The 21,423-nt window shown below is 35.1% G+C and overlaps 13 non-coding genes across 13 annotated transcripts; all 13 read right to left on the bottom strand.

Moving 5' to 3' along the window:
* Nucleotides 1-212: 212 nt before the first annotated feature.
* On the bottom strand, nt 213-331 carry LOC136075643 (5S ribosomal RNA). Its single transcript, XR_010636080.1, has one exon. It is a non-coding gene; the product is annotated as a 5S ribosomal RNA (ribosomal RNA).
* Nucleotides 332-1,644: 1,313 nt separating this feature from the next.
* Nucleotides 1,645-1,764, bottom strand: LOC136075611 (5S ribosomal RNA). Its single transcript, XR_010636060.1, has one exon. It is a non-coding gene; the product is annotated as a 5S ribosomal RNA (ribosomal RNA).
* A 1,304-nt stretch (nt 1,765-3,068) lies between these two features.
* On the bottom strand, nt 3,069-3,187 carry LOC136075634 (5S ribosomal RNA). Its single transcript, XR_010636076.1, has one exon. It is a non-coding gene; the product is annotated as a 5S ribosomal RNA (ribosomal RNA).
* A 1,310-nt stretch (nt 3,188-4,497) lies between these two features.
* Nucleotides 4,498-4,616, bottom strand: LOC136075629 (5S ribosomal RNA). The gene has a single exon (XR_010636073.1). It is a non-coding gene; the product is annotated as a 5S ribosomal RNA (ribosomal RNA).
* A 1,305-nt stretch (nt 4,617-5,921) lies between these two features.
* LOC136075622 (5S ribosomal RNA) lies at nt 5,922-6,040 on the bottom strand. Its single transcript, XR_010636072.1, has one exon. It is a non-coding gene; the product is annotated as a 5S ribosomal RNA (ribosomal RNA).
* Nucleotides 6,041-7,349: 1,309 nt separating this feature from the next.
* Nucleotides 7,350-7,468, bottom strand: LOC136075613 (5S ribosomal RNA). Its single transcript, XR_010636062.1, has one exon. It is a non-coding gene; the product is annotated as a 5S ribosomal RNA (ribosomal RNA).
* Nucleotides 7,469-8,777: 1,309 nt separating this feature from the next.
* On the bottom strand, nt 8,778-8,896 carry LOC136075604 (5S ribosomal RNA). Its single transcript, XR_010636053.1, has one exon. It is a non-coding gene; the product is annotated as a 5S ribosomal RNA (ribosomal RNA).
* Nucleotides 8,897-10,198: 1,302 nt separating this feature from the next.
* LOC136075677 (5S ribosomal RNA) lies at nt 10,199-10,317 on the bottom strand. The gene has a single exon (XR_010636114.1). It is a non-coding gene; the product is annotated as a 5S ribosomal RNA (ribosomal RNA).
* A 1,310-nt stretch (nt 10,318-11,627) lies between these two features.
* On the bottom strand, nt 11,628-11,750 carry LOC136075619 (5S ribosomal RNA). Its single transcript, XR_010636069.1, has one exon. It is a non-coding gene; the product is annotated as a 5S ribosomal RNA (ribosomal RNA).
* Nucleotides 11,751-13,060: 1,310 nt separating this feature from the next.
* On the bottom strand, nt 13,061-13,179 carry LOC136075665 (5S ribosomal RNA). The gene has a single exon (XR_010636103.1). It is a non-coding gene; the product is annotated as a 5S ribosomal RNA (ribosomal RNA).
* A 1,311-nt stretch (nt 13,180-14,490) lies between these two features.
* On the bottom strand, nt 14,491-14,609 carry LOC136075658 (5S ribosomal RNA). The gene has a single exon (XR_010636096.1). It is a non-coding gene; the product is annotated as a 5S ribosomal RNA (ribosomal RNA).
* A 1,309-nt stretch (nt 14,610-15,918) lies between these two features.
* LOC136075648 (5S ribosomal RNA) lies at nt 15,919-16,037 on the bottom strand. The gene has a single exon (XR_010636085.1). It is a non-coding gene; the product is annotated as a 5S ribosomal RNA (ribosomal RNA).
* Nucleotides 16,038-17,348: 1,311 nt separating this feature from the next.
* LOC136072891 (5S ribosomal RNA) lies at nt 17,349-17,467 on the bottom strand. Its single transcript, XR_010636047.1, has one exon. It is a non-coding gene; the product is annotated as a 5S ribosomal RNA (ribosomal RNA).
* Nucleotides 17,468-21,423: the final 3,956 nt, after the last annotated feature.

Genomic DNA, 21,423 nt, shown 5'->3' with positions numbered 1-21,423 from the left:
TTAGAGATTTTGTGGAATAACGTGGATGAGGTTCACTTGACTGCCGGATATATGAAATATAGAGAGCTAGATTTGCACAATATTGAAGCTTCAAGCAATAAATGAAAATACTTCAATTTTGACGTCTTTTAGGCCGAGACAATGTTTAGAGGTGTCTAATCGACAAGGAGCAAAGATGTATTTAGGTATTGAAAGTGAGAAAAGTAAGAAAAAGCCTACGGCACCAGGAGTTCCCAGGCGGTCCCCCATCCAAGTACTACCCTGGCCCGACGGTGCTTAACTTCCGTGATCGGACGAGAACGGGTGTGTTCACCGTGGTATGGTCGTAGGCGAAAGCTTGTGACTTCGCAATGCTTTTAAAGCCAACTTGGAGTTCACTTGCGTTCACCAAGTCACTAAGTCACTAATAATGTAGGAGAGACCTATCAACTTGATCGAACAGTTTCGATTCGTTTTGTGGCATCTGTAATGAAAAACGTAAAGGATTTCGTGCTAGATAAGTTGCGTTTCAAATTTTAGAGCCACAATTACAAAAATGGGCAGTTGAACAACCCCCTCATTTTAAGAACGAGGACACTACGGAAAAAAACACATACTGAAACTTTTTAGTCCCTGTGTAATAAGGTAGGCATCAAAAAATTTTGACGCAAAATTTCGAATTTTCGGGGTTTCGGGAGTGGGTAAACTAAAACAAACAAAAGCAACCTTCCACTGTACTTGCACGTCTTATTGACGTGCCAGTGCAAACGACTTTTCTTTTGCAGATTCATGTTTTCATAGAACGATTTTTGAGTTTTTAAACAGAGTTTTAAAGATTATTTTTACGGATTAAATTTTTAAATGTACACGTTTTTTTAATGTTGTAATTTGTATGCAAATGGTACCTGTATATTTGATATTTGACAAACAGTGTAAATAAAGGCTTTATCTAATAAAAATACATTTACTTGCTTGTTGTTGATTTCTTTTTAAACGAGGCTTTACTGCTGCTGCTGCTGCTGCTGCTGCTGCTGCTGCTGCTGCTGCTTGTACAAACGAAGCAATGAGAACTTGTCATTTTCTCGCATAAACACAACACTAAAACAAGAAAGTTTTTCTTTTTCCAAGTCAACTAGAACCTGTTACAGATACAGTTCTTACTTATAGAACCTATTGTATACTTGAATGACAATCTACTTGGCATAAAAGAATATTTCAGCGTTTTTTCACATATGTTAAGAATGGTGATGGAGTTTTTAAACATATTCAAGACTTTAAAGACTATCTAAACTTGAATGTTTAGAAAGCGTTCAGAAGTTGGCTCGAAGGTTTTACGTTTGTAGCGTATAAGTGAGTTATGTTATCGAATATTGGTCGATTTGCAAGCACTTCTTCGAAGGTGAGATTCGTGTAGTTATTGAATTTTCGAGTAGCACTGTTTTGTACTTTAGAGATTTTGTGGAATAACGTGGATGAGGTTCACTTGACTGCCGGATATATGAAATATAGAGAGCTGAATATTTGCACAATATTGAAGCTTCAAGCAATAAATGAAAATACTTCAATTTTGACGTCTTTTAGGCCGAGACAATGTTTAGCTTGAGGTGTCTAATCGACAAGGAGCAAAGATGTATTTAGGTATTGAAAGTGAGAAAAGTAAGAAAAAGCCTACGGCACCAGGAGTTCCCAGGCGGTCCCCCATCCAAGTACTACCCTGGCCCGACGGTGCTTAATCTTCCGTGATCGGACGAGAACGGGTGTGTTCACCGTGGTATGGTCGTAGGCGAAAGCTTGTGACTTCGCAATGCTTTTAAAGCCAACTTGGAGTTCACTTGCGTTCACCAAGTCACTAAGTCACTAATAATGTAGGAGAGACCTATCAACTTGATCGAACAGTTTCGATTCGTTTTGTGGCATCTGTAATGAAAAACGTAAAGGATTTCGTGCTAGATAAGTTGCGTTTCAAATTTTAGAGCCACAATTACAAAAATGGGCAGTTGAACAACCCCCTCATTTTAAGAACGAGGACACTACGGAAAAAAACACATACTGAAACTTTTTAGTCCCTGTGTAATAAGGTAGGCATCAAAAAATTTTGACGCAAAATTTCGAATTTTCGGGGTTTCGGGAGTGGGTAAACTAAACAAACAAAAGCAACCTTCCACTGTACTTGCACGTCTTATTGACGTGCCAGTGCAAACGACTTTTCTTTTGCAGATTCATGTTTTCATAGAACGATTTTTGAGTTTTTAAACAGAGTTTTAAAGATTATTTTTACGGATTAAATTTTTAAATGTACACGTTTTTTTAATGTTGTAATTTGTATGCAAATGGTACCTGTATATTTGATATTTGACAAACAGTGTAAATAAAGGCTTTATCTAATAAAAATACATTTACTTGCTTGTTGTTGATTTCTTTTTAAACGAGGCTTTACTGCTGCTGCTGCTGCTGCTGCTGCTGCTGCTGCTGCTGCTGCTTGTACAAACGAAGCAATGAGAACTTGTCATTTTCTCGCATAAACACAACACTAAAACAAGAAAGTTTTTCTTTTTCCAAGTCAACTAGAACCTGTTACAGATACAGTTCTTACTTATAGAACCTATTGTATACTTGAATGACAATGGACTGGCATAAAATATTTCAGCGTTTTTTCACATATGTTAAGAATGGTGATGGAGTTTTTAAACATATTCAAGACTTTAAAGACTATCTAAACTTGAATGTTTAGAAAGCGTTCAGAAGTTGGCTCGAAGGTTTTACGTTTGTAGCGTATAAGTGAGTTATGTTATCGAATATTGGTCGATTTGCAAGCACTTCTTCGAAGGTGAGATTCGTGTAGTTATTGAATTTTCGAGTAGCACTGTTTTGTACTTTAGAGATTTTGTGGAATAACGTGGATGAGGTTCACTTGACTGCCGGATATATGAAATATAGAGAGCTGAATATTTGCACAATATTGAAGCTTCAAGCAATAAATGAAAATACTTCAATTTTGACGTCTTTTAGGCCGAGACAATGTTTAGAGGTGTCTAATCGACAAGGAGCAAAGATGTATTTAGGTATTGAAAGTGAGAAAAGTAAGAAAAAGCCTACGGCACCAGGAGTTCCCAGGCGGTCCCCCATCCAAGTACTACCCTGGCCCGACGGTGCTTAACTTCCGTGATCGGACGAGAACGGGTGTGTTCACCGTGGTATGGTCGTAGGCGAAAGCTTGTGACTTCGCAATGCTTTTAAAGCCAACTTGGAGTTCACTTGCGTTCACCAAGTCACTAAGTCACTAATAATGTAGGAGAGACCTATCAACTTGATCGAACAGTTTCGATTCGTTTTGTGGCATCTGTAATGAAAAACGTAAAGGATTTCGTGCTAGATAAGTTGCGTTTCAAATTTTAGAGCCACAATTACAAAAATGGGCAGTTGAACAACCCCCTCATTTTAAGAACGAGGACACTACGGAAAAAACACATACTGAAACTTTTTAGTCCCTGTGTAATAAGGTAGGCATCAAAAAATTTTGACGCAAAATTTCGAATTTTCGGGGTTTCGGGAGTGGGTAAACTAAAACAAACAAAAGCAACCTTCCACTGTACTTGCACGTCTTATTGACGTGCCAGTGCAAACGACTTTTCTTTTGCAGATTCATGTTTTCATAGAACGATTTTTGAGTTTTTAAACAGAGTTTTAAAGATTATTTTTACGGATTAAATTTTTAAATGTACACGTTTTTTTAATGTTGTAATTTGTATGCAAATGGTACCTGTATATTTGATATTTGACAAACAGTGTAAATAAAGGCTTTATCTAATAAAAATACATTTACTTGCTTGTTGTTGATTTCTTTTTAAACGAGGCTTTACTGCTGCTGCTGCTGCTGCTGCTGCTGCTGCTGCTGCTGCTGCTTGTACAAACGAAGCAATGAGAACTTGTCATTTTCTCGCATAAACACAACACTAAAACAAGAAAGTTTTTCTTTTTCCAAGTCAACTAGAACCTGTTACAGATACAGTTCTTACTTATAGAACCTATTGTATACTTGAATGACAATCTACTTGGCATAAAAGAATATTTCAGCGTTTTTTCACATATGTTAAGAATGGTGATGGAGTTTTTAAACATATTCAAGACTTTAAAGACTATCTAAAGTCTCAATGTTTAGAAAGCGTTCAGAAGTTGGCTCGAAGGTTTTACGTTTGTAGCGTATAAGTGAGTTATGTTATCGAATATTGGTCGATTTGCAAGCACTTCTTCGAAGGTGAGATTCGTGTAGTTATTGAATTTTCGAGTAGCACTGTTTTGTACTTTAGAGATTTTGTGGAATAACGTGGATGAGGTTCACTTGACTGCCGGATATATGAAATATAGAGAGCTGAATATTTGCACAATATTGAAGCTTCAAGCAATAAAATGAAAATACTTCAATTTTGACGTCTTTTAGGCCGAGACAATGTTTAGAGGTGTCTAATCGACAAGGAGCAAAGATGTATTTAGGTATTGAAAGTGAGAAAAGTAAGAAAAAGCCTACGGCACCAGGAGTTCCCAGGCGGTCCCCCATCCAAGTACTACCCTGGCCCGACGGTGCTTAACTTCCGTGATCGGACGAGAACGGGTGTGTTCACCGTGGTATGGTCGTAGGCGAAAGCTTGTGACTTCGCAATGCTTTTAAAGCCAACTTGGAGTTCACTTGCGTTCACCAAGTCACTAAGTCACTAATAATGTAAGAGTCATCAACTTGATCGAACAGTTTCGATTCGTTTTGTGGCATCTGTAATGAAAAACGTAAAGGATTTCGTGCTAGATAAGTTGCGTTTCAAATTTTAGAGCCACAATTACAAAAATGGGCAGTTGAACAACCCCCTCATTTTAAGAACGAGGACACTACGGAAAAAAACACATACTGAAACTTTTTAGTCCCTGTGTAATAAGGTAGGCATCAAAAAATTTTGACGCAAAATTTCGAATTTTCGGGGTTTCGGGAGTGGGTAAACTAAAACAAACAAAAGCAACCTTCCACTGTACTTGCACGTCTTATTGACGTGCCAGTGCAAACGACTTTTCTTTTGCAGATTCATGTTTTCATAGAACGATTTTTGAGTTTTTAAACAGAGTTTTAAAGATTATTTTTACGGATTAAATTTTTAAATGTACACGTTTTTTTAATGTTGTAATTTGTATGCAAATGGTACCTGTATATTTGATATTTGACAAACAGTGTAAATAAAGGCTTTATCTAATAAAAATACATTTACTTGCTTGTTGTTGATTTCTTTTTAAACGAGGCTTTACTGCTGCTGCTGCTGCTGCTGCTGCTGCTGCTGCTGCTGCTGCTTGTACAAACGAAGCAATGAGAACTTGTCATTTTCTCGCATAAACACAACACTAAAACAAGAAAGTTTTTCTTTTTCCAAGTCAACTAGAACCTGTTACAGATACAGTTCTTACTTATAGAACCTATTGTATACTTGAATGACAATCTACTTGGCATAAAAGAATATTTCAGCGTTTTTTCACATATGTTAAGAATGGTGATGGAGTTTTTAAACATATTCAAGACTTTAAAGACTATCTAAACTTGAATGTTTAGAAAGCGTTCAGAAGTTGGCTCGAAGGTTTTACGTTTGTAGCGTATAAGTGAGTTATGTTATCGAATATTGGTCGATTTGCAAGCACTTCTTCGAAGGTGAGATTCGTGTAGTTATTGAATTTTCGAGTAGCACTGTTTTGTACTTTAGAGATTTTGTGGAATAACGTGGATGAGGTTCACTTGACTGCCGGATATATGAAATATAGAGAGCTGAATATTTGCACAATATTGAAGCTTCAAGCAATAAATGAAAATACTTCAATTTTGACGTCTTTTAGGCCGAGACAATGTTTAGAGGTGTCTAATCGACAAGGAGCAAAGATGTATTTAGGTATTGAAAGTGAGAAAAGTAAGAAAAAGCCTACGGCACCAGGAGTTCCCAGGCGGTCCCCCATCCAAGTACTACCCTGGCCCGACGGTGCTTAACTTCCGTGATCGGACGAGAACGGGTGTGTTCACCGTGGTATGGTCGTAGGCGAAAGCTTGTGACTTCGCAATGCTTTTAAAGCCAACTTGGAGTTCACTTGCGTTCACCCAGTCACTAAGTCACTAATAATGTAGGAGAGACCTATCAACTTGATCGAACAGTTTCGATTCGTTTTGTGGCATCTGTAATGAAAAACGTAAAGGATTTCGTGCTAGATAAGTTGCGTTTCAAATTTTAGAGCCACAATTACAAAAATGGGCAGTTGAACAACCCCCTCATTTTAAGAACGAGGACACTACGGAAAAAAACACATACTGAAACTTTTTAGTCCCTGTGTAATAAGGTAGGCATCAAAAAATTTTGACGCAAAATTTCGAATTTTCGGGGTTTCGGGAGTGGGTAAACTAAAACAAACAAAAGCAACCTTCCACTGTACTTGCACGTCTTATTGACGTGCCAGTGCAAACGACTTTTCTTTTGCAGATTCATGTTTTCATAGAACGATTTTTGAGTTTTTAAACAGAGTTTTAAAGATTATTTTTACGGATTAAATTTTTAAATGTACACGTTTTTTTAATGTTGTAATTTGTATGCAAATGGTACCTGTATATTTGATATTTGACAAACAGTGTAAATAAAGGCTTTATCTAATAAAAATACATTTACTTGCTTGTTGTTGATTTCTTTTTAAACGAGGCTTTACTGCTGCTGCTGCTGCTGCTGCTGCTGCTGCTGCTGCTGCTGCTTGTACAAACGAAGCAATGAGAACTTGTCATTTTCTCGCATAAACACAACACTAAAACAAGAAAGTTTTTCTTTTTCCAAGTCAACTAGAACCTGTTACAGATACAGTTCTTACTTATAGAACCTATTGTATACTTGAATGACAATCTACTTGGCATAAAAGAATATTTCAGCGTTTTTTCACATATGTTAAGAATGGTGATGGAGTTTTTAAACATATTCAAGACTTTAAAGACTATCTAAACTTGAATGTTTAGAAAGCGTTCAGAAGTTGGCTCGAAGGTTTTACGTTTGTAGCGTATAAGTGAGTTATGTTATCGAATATTGGTCGATTTGCAAGCACTTCTTCGAAGGTGAGATTCGTGTAGTTATTGAATTTTCGAGTAGCACTGTTTTGTACTTTAGAGATTTTGTGGAATAACGTGGATGAGGTTCACTTGACTGCCGGATATATGAAATATAGAGAGCTGAATATTTGCACAATATTGAAGCTTCAAGCAATAAATGAAAATACTTCAATTTTGACGTCTTTTAGGCCGAGACAATGTTTAGAGGTGTCTAATCGACAAGGAGCAAAGATGTATTTAGGTATTGAAAGTGAGAAAAGTAAGAAAAAGCCTACGGCACCAGGAGTTCCCAGGCGGTCCCCCATCCAAGTACTACCCTGGCCCGACGGTGCTTAACTTCCGTGATCGGACGAGAACGGGTGTGTTCACCGTGGTATGGTCGTAGGCGAAAGCTTGTGACTTCGCAATGCTTTTAAAGCCAACTTGGAGTTCACTTGCGTTCACCAAGTCACTAAGTCACTAATAATGTAGGAGAGACCTATCAACTTGATCGAACAGTTTCGATTCGTTTTGTGGCATCTGTAATGAAAAACGTAAAGGATTTCGTGCTAGATAAGTTGCGTTTCAAATTTTAGAGCCACAATTACAAAAATGGGCAGTTGAACAACCCCCTCATTTTAAGAACGAGGACACTACGGAAAAAAACACATACTGAAACTTTTTAGTCCCTGTGTAATAAGGTAGGCATCAAAAAATTTTGACGCAAAATTTCGAATTTTCGGGGTTTCGGGAGTGGGTAAACTAAAACAAACAAAAGCAACCTTCCACTGTACTTGCACGTCTTATTGACGTGCCAGTGCAAACGACTTTTCTTTTGCAGATTCATGTTTTCATAGAACGATTTTTGAGTTTTTAAACAGAGTTTTAAAGATTATTTTTACGGATTAAATTTTTAAATGTACACGTTTTTTTAATGTTGTAATTTGTATGCAAATGGTACCTGTATATTTGATATTTGACAAACAGTGTAAATAAAGGCTTTATCTAATAAAAATACATTTACTTGCTTGTTGTTGATTTCTTTTTAAACGAGGCTTTACTGCTGCTGCTGCTGCTGCTGCTGCTGCTGCTGCTGCTGCTGCTTGTACAAACGAAGCAATGAGAACTTGTCATTTTCTCGCATAAACACAACACTAAAACAAGAAAGTTTTTCTTTTTTCCAAGTCAACTAGAACCTGTTACAGATACAGTTCTCATGATAGAACCTATTGTATACTTGAATGACAATCTACTTGGCATAAAAGAATATTTCAGCGTTTTTTCACATATGTTAAGAATGGTGATGGAGTTTTTAAACATATTCAAGACTTTAAAGACTATCTAAACTTGAATGTTTAGAAAGCGTTCAGAAGTTGGCTCGAAGGTTTTACGTTTGTAGCGTATAAGTGAGTTATGTTATCGAATATTGGTCGATTTGCAAGCACTTCTTCGAAGGTGAGATTCGTGTAGTTATTGAATTTTCGAGTAGCACTGTTTTGTACTTTAGAGATTTTGTGGAATAACGTGGATGAGGTTCACTTGACTGCCGGATATATGAAATATAGAGAGCTGAATATTTGCACAATATTGAAGCTTCAAGCAATAAATGAAAATACTTCAATTTTGACGTCTTTTAGGCCGAGACAATGTTTAGAGGTGTCTAATCGACAAGGAGCAAAGATGTATTTAGGTATTGAAAGTGAGAAAAGTAAGAAAAAGCCTACGGCACCAGGAGTTCCCAGGCGGTCCCCCATCCAAGTACTACCCTGGCCCGACGGTGCTTAACTTCCGTGATCGGACGAGAACGGGTGTGTTCACCGTGGTATGGTCGTAGGCGAAAGCTTGTGACTTCGCAATGCTTTTAAAGCCAACTTGGAGTTCACTTGCGTTCACCAAGTCACTAAGTCACTAATAATGTAGGAGAGACCTATCAACTTGATCGAACAGTTTCGATTCGTTTTGTGGCATCTGTAATGAAAAACGTAAAGGATTTCGTGCTAGATAAGTTGCGTTTCAAATTTTAGAGCCACAATTACAAAAATGGGCAGTTGAACAACCCCCTCATTTTAAGAACGAGGACACTACGGAAAAAAACACATACTGAAACTTTTTAGTCCCTGTGTAATAAGGTAGGCATCAAAAAATTTTGACGCAAAATTTCGAATTTTCGGGGTTTCGGGAGTGGGTAAACTAAAACAAACAAAAGCAACCTTCCACTGTACTTGCACGTCTTATTGACGTGCCAGTGCAAACGACTTTTCTTTTGCAGATTCATGTTTTCATAGAACGATTTTTGAGTTTTTAAACAGAGTTTTAAAGATTATTTTTACGGATTAAATTTTTAAATGTACACGTTTTTTTAATGTTGTAATTTGTATGCAAATGGTACCTGTATATTTGATATTTGACAAACAGTGTAAATAAAGGCTTTATCTAATAAAAATACATTTACTTGCTTGTTGTTGATTTCTTTTTAATCTAGGCTTTACTGCTGCTGCTGCTGCTGCTGCTGCTGCTGCTGCTGCTGCTGCTTGTACAAACGAAGCAATGAGAACTTGTCATTTTCTCGCATAAACACAACACTAAAACAAGAAAGTTTTTCTTTTTCCAAGTCAACTAGAACCTGTTACAGATACAGTTCTTACTTATAGAACCTATTGTATACTTGAATGACAATCTACTTGGCATAAAAGAATATTTCAGCGTTTTTTCACATATGTTAAGAATGGTGATGGAGTTTTTAAACATATTCAAGACTTTAAAGACTATCTAAACTTGAATGTTTAGAAAGCGTTCAGAAGTTGGCTCGAAGGTTTTACGTTTGTAGCGTATAAGTGAGTTATGTTATCGAATATTGGTCGATTTGCAAGCACTTCTTCGAAGGTGAGATTCGTGTAGTTATTGAATTTTGAAATAGACCGTTGGGTTTAGAGATTTTGTGGAATAACGTGGATGAGGTTCACTTGACTGCCGGATATATGAAATATAGAGAGCTGAATATTTGCACAATATTGAAGCTTCAAGCAATAAATGAAAATACTTCAATTTTGACGTCTTTTAGGCCGAGACAATGTTTAGAGGTGTCTAATCGACAAGGAGCAAAGATGTATTTAGGTATTGAAAGTGAGAAAAGTAAGAAGCCTACGGCACCAGGAGTTCCCAGGCGGTCCCCCATCCAAGTACTACCCTGGCCCGACGGTGCTTAACTTCCGTGATCGGACGAGAACGGGTGTGTTCACCGTGGTATGGTCGTAGGCGAAAGCTTGTGACTTCGCAATGCTTTTAAAGCCAACTTGGAGTTCACTTGCGTTCACCAAGTCACTAAGTCACTAATAATGTAGGAGAGACCTATCAACTTGATCGAACAGTTTCGATTCGTTTTGTGGCATCTGTAATGAAAAACGTAAAGGATTTCGTGCTAGATAAGTTGCGTTTCAAATTTTAGAGCCACAATTACAAAAATGGGCAGTTGAACAACCCCCTCATTTTAAGAACGAGGACACTACGGAAAAAAACACATACTGAAACTTTTTAGTCCCTGTGTAATAAGGTAGGCATCAAAAAATTTTGACGCAAAATTTCGAATTTTCGGGGTTTCGGGAGTGGGTAAACTAAAACAAACAAAAGCAACCTTCCACTGTACTTGCACGTCTTATTGACGTGCCAGTGCAAACGACTTTTCTTTTGCAGATTCATGTTTTCATAGAACGATTTTTGAGTTTTTAAACAGAGTTTTAAAGATTATTTTTACGGATTAAATTTTTAAATGTACACGTTTTTTTAATGTTGTAATTTGTATGCAAATGGTACCTGTATATTTGATATTTGACAAACAGTGTAAATAAAGGCTTTATCTAATAAAAATACATTTACTTGCTTGTTGTTGATTTCTTTTTAAACGAGGCTTTACTGCTGCTGCTGCTGCTGCTGCTGCTGCTGCTGCTGCTGCTGCTTGTACAAACGAAGCAATGAGAACTTGTCATTTTCTCGCATAAACACAACACTAAAACAAGAAAGTTTTTCTTTTTCCAAGTCAACTAGAACCTGTTACAGATACAGTTCTTACTTATAGAACCTATTGTATACTTGAATGACAATCTACTTGGCATAAAAGAATATTTCAGCGTTTTTTCACATATGTTAAGAATGGTGATGGAGTTTTTAAACATATTCAAGACTTTAAAGACTATCTAAACTTGAATGTTTAGAAAGCGTTCAGAAGTTGGCTCGAAGGTTTTACGTTTGTAGCGTATAAGTGAGTTATGTTATCGAATATTGGTCGATTTGCAAGCACTTCTTCGAAGGTGAGATTCGTGTAGTTATTGAATTTTCGAGTAGCACTGTTTTGTACTTTAGAGATTTTGTGGAATAACGTGGATGAGGTTCACTTGACTGCCGGATATATGAAATATAGAGAGCTGAATATTTGCACAATATTGAAGCTTCAAGCAATAAATGAAAATACTTCAATTTTGACGTCTTTTAGGCCGAGACAATGTTTAGAGGTGTCTAATCGACAAGGAGCAAAGATGTATTTAGGTATTGAAAGTGAGAAAAGTAAAGAAAAAGCCTACGGCACCAGGAGTTCCCAGGCGGTCCCCCGCTCATCCAAGTACTACCCTGGCCCGACGGTGCTTAACTTCCGTGATCGGACGAGAACGGGTGTGTTCACCGTGGTATGGTCGTAGGCGAAAGCTTGTGACTTCGCAATGCTTTTAAAGCCAACTTGGAGTTCACTTGCGTTCACCAAGTCACTAAGTCACTAATAATGTAGGAGAGACCTATCAACTTGATCGAACAGTTTCGATTCGTTTTGTGGCATCTGTAATGAAAAACGTAAAGGATTTCGTGCTAGATAAGTTGCGTTTCAAATTTTAGAGCCACAATTACAAAAATGGGCAGTTGAACAACCCCCTCATTTTAAGCAACGAGGACACTACGGAAAAAAACACATACTGAAACTTTTTAGTCCCTGTGTAATAAGGTAGGCATCAAAAAATTTTGACGCAAAATTTCGAATTTTCGGGGTTTCGGGAGTGGGTAAACTAAAACAAACAAAAGCAACCTTCCACTGTACTTGCACGTCTTATTGACGTGCCAGTGCAAACGACTTTTCTTTTGCAGATTCATGTTTTCATAGAACGATTTTTGAGTTTTTAAACAGAGTTTTAAAGATTATTTTTACGGATTAAATTTTTAAATGTACACGTTTTTTTAATGTTGTAATTTGTATGCAAATGGTACCTGTATATTTGATATTTGACAAACAGTGTAAATAAAGGCTTTATCTAATAAAAATACATTTACTTGCTTGTTGTTGATTTCTTTTTAAACGAGGCTTTACTGCTGCTGCTGCTGCTGCTGCTGCTGCTGCTGCTGCTGCTGCTTGTACAAACGAAGCAATGAGAACTTGTCATTTTCTCGCATAAACACAACACTAAAACAAGAAAGTTTTTCTTTTTCCAAGTCAACTAGAACCTGTTACAGATACAGTTCTTACTTATAGAACCTATTGTATACTTGAATGACAATCTACTTGGCATAAAAGAATATTTCAGCGTTTTTTCACATATGTTAAGAATGGTGATGGAGTTTTTAAACATATTCAAGACTTTAAAGACTATCTAAACTTGAATGTTTAGAAAGCGTTCAGAAGTTGGCTCGAAGGTTTTACGTTTGTAGCGTATAAGTGAGTTATGTTATCGAATATTGGTCGATTTGCAAGCACTTCTTCGAAGGTGAGATTCGTGTAGTTATTGAATTTTCGAGTAGCACTGTTTTGTACTTTAGAGATTTTGTGGAATAACGTGGATGAGGTTCACTTGACTGCCGGATATATGAAATATAGAGAGCTGAATATTTGCACAATATTGAAGCTTCAAGCAATAAATGAAAATACTTCAATTTTGACGTCTTTTAGGCCGAGACAATGTTTAGAGGTGTCTAATCGACAAGGAGCAAAGATGTATTTAGGTATTGAAAGTGAGAAAAGTAAGAAAAAGCCTACGGCACCAGGAGTTCCCAGGCGGTCCCCCATCCAAGTACTACCCTGGCCCGACGGTGCTTAACTTCCGTGATCGGACGAGAACGGGTGTGTTCACCGTGGTATGGTCGTAGGCGAAAGCTTGTGACTTCGCAATGCTTTTAAAGCCAACTTGGAGTTCACTTGCGTTCACCAAGTCACTAAGTCACTAATAATGTAGGAGAGACCTATCAACTTGATCGAACAGTTTCGATTCGTTTTGTGGCATCTGTAATGAAAAACGTAAAGGATTTCGTGCTAGATAAGTTGCGTTTCAAATTTTAGAGCCACAATTACAAAAATGGGCAGTTGAACAACCCCCTCATTTTAAGAACGAGGACACTACGGAAAAAAACACATACTGAAACTTTTTAGTCCCTGTGTAATAAGGTAGGCATCAAAAAATTTTGACGCAAAATTTCGAATTTTCGGGTTTCGGGAGTGGGTAAACTAAAACAAACAAAAGCAACCTTCCACTGTACTTGCACGTCTTATTGACGTGCCAGTGCAAACGACTTTTCTTTTGCAGATTCATGTTTTCATAGAACGATTTTTGATAGTTTTTAAACAGAGTTTTAAAGATTATTTTTACGGATTAAATTTTTAAATGTACACGTTTTTTTAATGTTGTAATTTGTATGCAAATGGTACCTGTATATTTGATATTTGACAAACAGTGTAAATAAAGGCTTTATCTAATAAAAATACATTTACTTGCTTGTTGTTGATTTCTTTTTAAACGAGGCTTTACTGCTGCTGCTGCTGCTGCTGCTGCTGCTGCTGCTGCTGCTGCTTGTACAAACGAAGCAATGAGAACTTGTCATTTTCTCGCATAAACACAACACTAAAACAAGAAAGTTTTTCTTTTTCCAAGTCAACTAGAACCTGTTACAGATACAGTTCTTAACTTATAGAACCTATTGTATACTTGAATGACAATCTACTTGGCATAAAAGAATATTTCAGCGTTTTTTCACATATGTTAAGAATGGTGATGGAGTTTTTAAACATATTCAAGACTTTAAAGACTATCTAAACTTGAATGTTTAGAAAGCGTTCAGCTCTGCTCCAAGGTTTTACGTTTGTAGCGTATAAGTGAGTTATGTTATCGAATATTGGTCGATTTGCAAGCACTTCTTCGAAGGTGAGATTCGTGTAGTTATTGAATTTTCGAGTAGCACTGTTTTGTACTTTAGAGATTTTGTGGAATAACGTGGATGAGGTTCACTTGACTGCCGGATATATGAAATATAGAGAGCTGAATATTTGCACAATATTGAAGCTTCAAGCAATAAATGAAAATACTTCAATTTTGACGTCTTTTAGGCCGAGACAATGTTTAGAGGTGTCTAATCGACAAGGAGCAAAGATGTATTTAGGTATTGAAAGTGAGAAAAATAAGTAAAAAAGCCTACGGCACCAGGAGTTCCCAGGCGGTCCCCCATCCAAGTACTACCCTGGCCCGACGGTGCTTAACTTCCGTGATCGGACGAGAACGGGTGTGTTCACCGTGGTATGGTCGTAGGCGAAAGCTTGTGACTTCGCAATGCTTTTAAAGCCAACTTGGAGTTCACTTGCGTTCACCAAGTCACTAAGTCACTAATAATGTAGGAGAGACCTATCAACTTGATCGAACAGTTTCGATTCGTTTTGTGGCATCTGTAATGAAAAACGTAAAGGATTTCGTGCTAGATAAGTTGCGTTTCAAATTTTAGAGCCACAATTACAAAAATGGGCAGTTGAACAACCCCCTCATTTTAAGAACGAGGACACTACGGAAAAAAACACATACTGAAACTTTTTAGTCCCTGTGTAATAAGGTAGGCATCAAAAAATTTTGACGCAAAATTTCGAATTTTCGGGGTTTCGGGAGTGGGTAAACTAAAACAAACAAAAGCAACCTTCCACTGTACTTGCACGTCTTATTGACGTGCCAGTGCAAACGACTTTTCTTTTGCAGATTCATGTTTTCATAGAACGATTTTTGAGTTTTTAAACAGAGTTTTAAAGATTATTTTTACGGATTAAATTTTTAAATGTACACGTTTTTTTAATGTTGTAATTTGTATGCAAATGGTACCTGTATATTTGATATTTGACAAACAGTGTAAATAAAGGCTTTATCTGAGAAAAATACATTTACTTGCTTGTTGTTGATTTCTTTTTAAACGAGGCTTTACTGCTGCTGCTGCTGCTGCTGCTGCTGCTGCTGCTGCTGCTGCTTGTACAAACGAAGCAATGAGAACTTGTCATTTTCTCGCATAAACACAACACTAAAACAAGAAAGTTTTTCTTTTTCCAAGTCAACTAGAACCTGTTACAGATACAGTTCTTACTTATAGAACCTATTGTATACTTGAATGACAATCTACTTGGCATAAAAGAATATTTCAGCGTTTTTTCACATATGTTAAGAATGGTGATGAAGTTTTTAACATATTCAAGACTTTAAAGACTATCTAAACTTGAATGTTTAGAAAGCGTTCAGAAGTTGGCTCGAGGTTTTACGTTTGTAGCGTATAAGTGAGTTATGTTATCGAATATTGGTCTCGATTTGCAAGCACTTCTTCGAAGGTGAGATTCGTGTAGTTATTGAATTTTCGAGTAGCACTGTTTTGTACTTTAGAGATTTTGTGGAATAACGTGGATGAGGTTCACTTGACTGCCGGATATATGAAATATAGAGAGCTGAATATTTGCACAATATTGAAGCTTCAAGCAATAAATGAAAATACTTCAATTTTGACGTCTTTTAGGCCGAGACAATGTTTAGAGGTGTCTAATCGACAAGGAGCAAAGATGTATTTAGGTATTGAAAGTGAGAAAAGTAAGAAAAAGCCTACGGCACCAGGAGTTCCCAGGCGGTCCCCCATCCAAGTACTACCCTGGCCCGACGGTGCTTAACTTCCGTGATCGGACGAGAACGGGTGTGTTCACCGTGGTATGGTCGTAGGCGAAAGCTTGTGACTTCGCAATGCTTTTAAAGCCAACTTGGAGTTCACTTGCGTTCACCAAGTCACTAAGTCACTAATAATGTAGGAGAGACCTATCAACTTGATCGAACAGTTTCGATTCGTTTTGTGGCATCTGTAATGAAAAACGTAAAGGATTTCGTGCTAGATAAGTTGCGTTTCAAATTTTAGAGCCACAATTACAAAAATGGGCAGTTGAACAACCCCCTCATTTTAAGAACGAGGACACTACGGAAAAAAACACATACTGAAACTTTTTAGTCCCTGTGTAATAAGGTAGGCATCAAAAAATTTTGACGCAAAATTTCGAATTTTCGGGGTTTCGGGAGTGGGTAAACTAAAACAAACAAAAGCAACCTTCCACTGTACTTGCAATTCGTCATTCACGTGCCAGTGCAAACGACTTTTCTTTTGCAGATTCATGTTTTCATAGAACGATTTTTGAGTTTTTAAACAGAGTTTTAAAGATTATTTTTACGGATTAAATTTTTAAATGTACACGTTTTTTTAATGTTGTAATTTGTATGCAAATGGTACCTGTATATTTGATATTTGACAAACAGTGTAAATAAAGGCTTTATCTAATAAAAATACATTTACTTGCTTGTTGTTGATTTTTTTAAACGAGGCTTTACTGCTGCTGCTGCTGCTGCTGCTGCTGCTGCTGCTGCTGCTGCTTGTACAAACGAAGCAATGAGAACTTGTCATTTTCTCGCATAAACACAACACTAAAACAAGAAAGTTTTTCTTTTTCCAAGTCAACTAGAACCTGTTACAGATACAGTTCTTACTTATAGAACCTATTGTATACTTGAATGACAATCTACTTGGCATAAAAGAATATTTCAGCGTTTTTTCACATATGTTAAGAATGGTGATGGAGTTTTTCGAAACATATTCAAGACTTTAAGTACTATCTAAACTTGAATGTTTAGAAAGCGTTCAGAAGTTGGCTCGAAGGTTTTACGTTTGTAGCGTATAAGTGAGTTATGTTATCGAATATTGGTCGATTTGCAAGCACTTCTTCGAAGGAGAGATTCGTGTAGTTATTGAATTTTCGAGTAGCACTGTTTTGTACTTTAGATATTTTTGTGGAATAACGTGGATGAGGTTCACTTGACTGCCGGATATATGAAATATAGAGAGCTGAATATTTGCACAATATTGAAGCTTCAAGCAATAAATGAAAATACTTCAATTTTGACGTCTTTTAGGCCGAGACAATGTTTAGAGGTGTCTAATCGACAAGGAGCAAAGATGTATTTAGGTATTGAAAGTGAGAAAAGTAAGAAAAAGCCTACGGCACCAGGAGTTCCCAGGCGGTCCCCCATCCAAGTACTACCCTGGCCCGACGGTGCTTAACTTCCGTGATCGGACGAGAACGGGTGTGTTCACCGTGGTATGGTCGTAGGCGAAAGCTTGTGACTTCGCAATGCTTTTAAAGCCAACTTGGAGTTCACTTGCGTTCACCAAGTCACTAAGTCACTAATAATGTAGGAGAGACCATGTAATGTTAGTTTTGTTTTGATTGGGGGTTTTAAATAAATGATTCATTTAGTTTTGTTTTTGTTATATTGAAATATATATTTAATATATTGAAAAATTTTTGTAGTTTTGAATTTTACTCTAGTTTTATTACTTAGTTATAGGTAATTATAATATATATTTTCGAGTATGGTTATTTCGTTAAAAGTTTATGTTTCTAAATAAAATCATTTGAGAAAGTAAATGTTTATAATTAAAACATTTGAATAATTATATATTAAATACGGGTTTTTTGTTTTCTGTGTTATTTAAAGAATGAATAAAGATATTGAAGTAAAATCGTTATTATGTATTTTTTTGGTCTTTAATATATTCAATTTATGTTTAGTTAATTCAAGAGCTATGGTTCCATTTAATATTGAAGTGCTATGTTCACAGTTTATGAACATGTTATTTGCAACTAGAATATCTACACAGTTTAGAGACTTTAATATGCCTAAACTCAAATTTTAAAATTAATGGAATTTGTCACTAACTTTTTTTAAAAGATATTATATAGTAAAACGAAGGTACATTCTCAACCATAAGCAATTGTTTTGACACTAATGGTGCTAAATGCCGGCCGTGTTATGTGGTCATATTTGAATCATTTATGCTTGTTGCAGTTAAAGTTGTTGAAGTAGGTTTACTTAATTAAAATATGCCAGTAAAAATTATTTTCTTCACTAATAATAGCAGCATAAGTCATTTAGTCATAAGTTATATAAAAGCACTATTTTAAAATAATATTTGTTACTTAAATAAACGATATGTTTTTATGTAGGATAGAAGTGGGACGCGGGATAGGTGGGACATTCTTATTAGGATTAGAAGTTATGCCTAAATACTGTTTTTAATTTAAATTGATATTTAATTTAATTTCTTCCTCTATTTCTCTCAAAGCAGAAATTGCTTTATTTCCCTGCGTGCGCTAGAAGTAAATAAAACTAAACTTGAAATGTACCATATAAAGGTGTTTACACTGGGGTGAAGCGGGACAGAAAAAAGAAATATTTTTGCCCCGCTTCTTCCCATTCCCATTGCTTTATTTCGATTGATGAACTAACATTTTCATGTCGATTTCTCGAACATTTTCAGGTTCAACATTTTATGATTTTATTAGTTTCTATTTAATAAATAATTAATCGCTATTACTCTTACAAAAAACTTACGTTTCCCACTTCTCCCCACACTCCCCTACAAGAAAAATTTCATTTTACATAAAATCAAATAATTAAAAATTTTTTGATTTTGATTTTTAATTTTAGTAAAATTTTTTTTTCTAACATAACAAATTTGAAAATTCTTAACATTCTTATCTCTTCAAAAAAGAAAAGAAAAATTTAAAAAAGAAAATTGAATAAATGATTTAGTTGACGCATTTAAAAGATTTTGAAGATTTCTCAAATCGTTTACAAACGTCTATTTTAAAAAACCCTTCTGTTGAAAGTCAACTTATAAACATTCTATTTTGAAGAAGGAGAAAATCCTATTTTGAATAAGAAAAAAAACCTTAACAGTATTGAATACATATTGCAACCGAACTACTAAGTGTTTGTGCAGCTTAACATTCACTTTGTGACGCTGGAAATAAATATGTTTTACTGAGATTTTATTTGCATATTTTAATCCTTCTTCTTGCTGTATTTCATATAAAGCTTATATAACTTAGTGTATTTTCCATCACAATCCTTAAGTACCTCTAAATCACATAATGCATTTCTAGCTAATTTTGGCATATGACTTGGGTCAAGGATTACATACAAGTAGTGATTATAGCCTTCAAAAGTAAATCTTACATTAATTTTTTCTTGCCTTTTCCCAAATGTACATCCTAGTGATGCAACAGAATTAAAGTTAACATTTACACCATCAAATGTAATGCTACGTACATTAATTTTTTTATCAGAACTGTTAATGCTTTTTTATATAGTATATAGCCAATAGGTGTTTTCCAATGACCTCGTAATCCTACCAGCATAAATACCAATGCTTATGTAGCTGGTGTATCTATTTCAATTGCAATAATATCTTTTCCATAATCTGTAAATCCAATGAATTGACCTGTCTTTATCGTTTAGAATTGATGTTTTGAATGCCATAATTAATGCACAATCTTATAGTTCTATAATCTTATAGTTCTATAATCTATAATTAATGCACAATCTTTATAATTAATGACAGTCTCTGCTTTTATATTAATATAATTTAAACATCTTCAAAAAAAACAGGTTCACAATCTACAGAGGAAGTCCAGTTGGCTAGAGAGCTTGAAGCAGGTAAATGGAGTCAGTAGAAAATTGTATGCTTTAGGTGAGTAAAAATGCAGAGTTATTGCAAATTTTTTAATTTCATCAGTATACCTATGCCCTTTTGGAAGTGAGGTATTGTTTTTAAACTGATTTTTTATAATATCAAAAGTCAATCCACTAAAGTTTTTACAAAGAATATTAGCAGCATCTTCAGAAACAATTTTTTTTTGCTTAGATTTTTTAGCATAGCCTTTAATGAATTTTTTTCTTCTTTTCGTCGCAACTTTTGTTTAAAAATTTTAATTTTTACCTTTAATTTTGCTTTAGTTGGACTTGCATTTGTCGATAATGTACTTTTAGAAATAATAGTATCATCATTAATAATTTTGTTACTACTTTCGATAATATTAAAGCTACTATATATATCCACCTGGCAATCAATACTCTCTGTTGTTTTTAAAATAACACTATTAATATAAAGTTCGTATTAGCAGCAACGTTATTGTTATCACTTATATCGGAATGGAAATCGATGTGATGGTGACTGCCTTTTTCTGAAATTTTTCTAATGAGTCTCTTTTTTTAATGAGTTTCTTTTTATTTTTTTGTGGCGATATAGAACTATATATAGATATAGAACTAAACTTTCTTTTGACTTTTGGTTTTGAATCAATAATAACAGATGGCACAGAAAAAGGTTTTAATTTTGCCTTGTTATTAAAATCAAGTATACTGTAATCTGAAGGTAAAAAGTGATCACTACATATGCGGCTGTGCTCAGTAGGAATAAATGTTTCACGTTTTATAGCAACAATCCACCTTTTACAGAGTTCCCTATTATTAATTGAAAATTTATAAAATGCTCTGTTGTCGTTTTTCATTGCTCTATTTGTGCAACTAGCTGCAGCACAAGAATTAACCATGATTTATAAATTTTGAATATTAAATATTGAATATTATTTGATCCAAACAACCGTGATTTACTATTTTTTAAATTTGCCCCCCGTAATGGCCGATTTTTGCTAGTTATTTTTAATATATCATTGAGTTATTCTTTTAGCATTTAATTTAAGTAAAGTTTAAATTAATACGATATATTATAGATATTCGTTTCATATTAAATTTATTTTTCTCCAGTTATACGGTTTAGTGATGTTATTCGTTTTGTTTTTAGTTCATATTTATTTTAATTATATACGGTTTATTGAAATTATTCGTTTTAGCTTTTATTTATATTTATGTTTATATTTATGTTATTATTATTATTATGTTTATATTTTATTTATGTTTATAATTATGTTTATATGGTGTGGCGCAGCTGTTTGTTTTATATTTTATTATATTATTATATTATAATTAAATTTAATTAACGTGGTTTATTCGTTTCACATTTAATTTACTTTATATGGCTAAGTCAAAATATTTGTTTTTTTTTTGTTTAACTTTTATTTTGTTTTAACTAATCTTTACAGTTCTTTTAGTCTTAAATTAGTTTGTTTAATTTTGAACGCTTAAGACCCATAATAATTTTGATACATGGGAAGAGTAGGTAGTTTTACTCTTTCAACCCAGATCGTTTCACTTACAAAAAAG

This window comes from Hydra vulgaris, chromosome 01, assembly GCF_038396675.1.
Source record: "Hydra vulgaris chromosome 01, alternate assembly HydraT2T_AEP".
In the NCBI taxonomy this organism is placed as follows: domain Eukaryota; kingdom Metazoa; phylum Cnidaria; class Hydrozoa; order Anthoathecata; family Hydridae; genus Hydra; species Hydra vulgaris.
The sequence above is the reverse complement of the archived record's forward strand: the minus strand, read 5'-3'. Positions and strand labels throughout refer to the sequence as shown.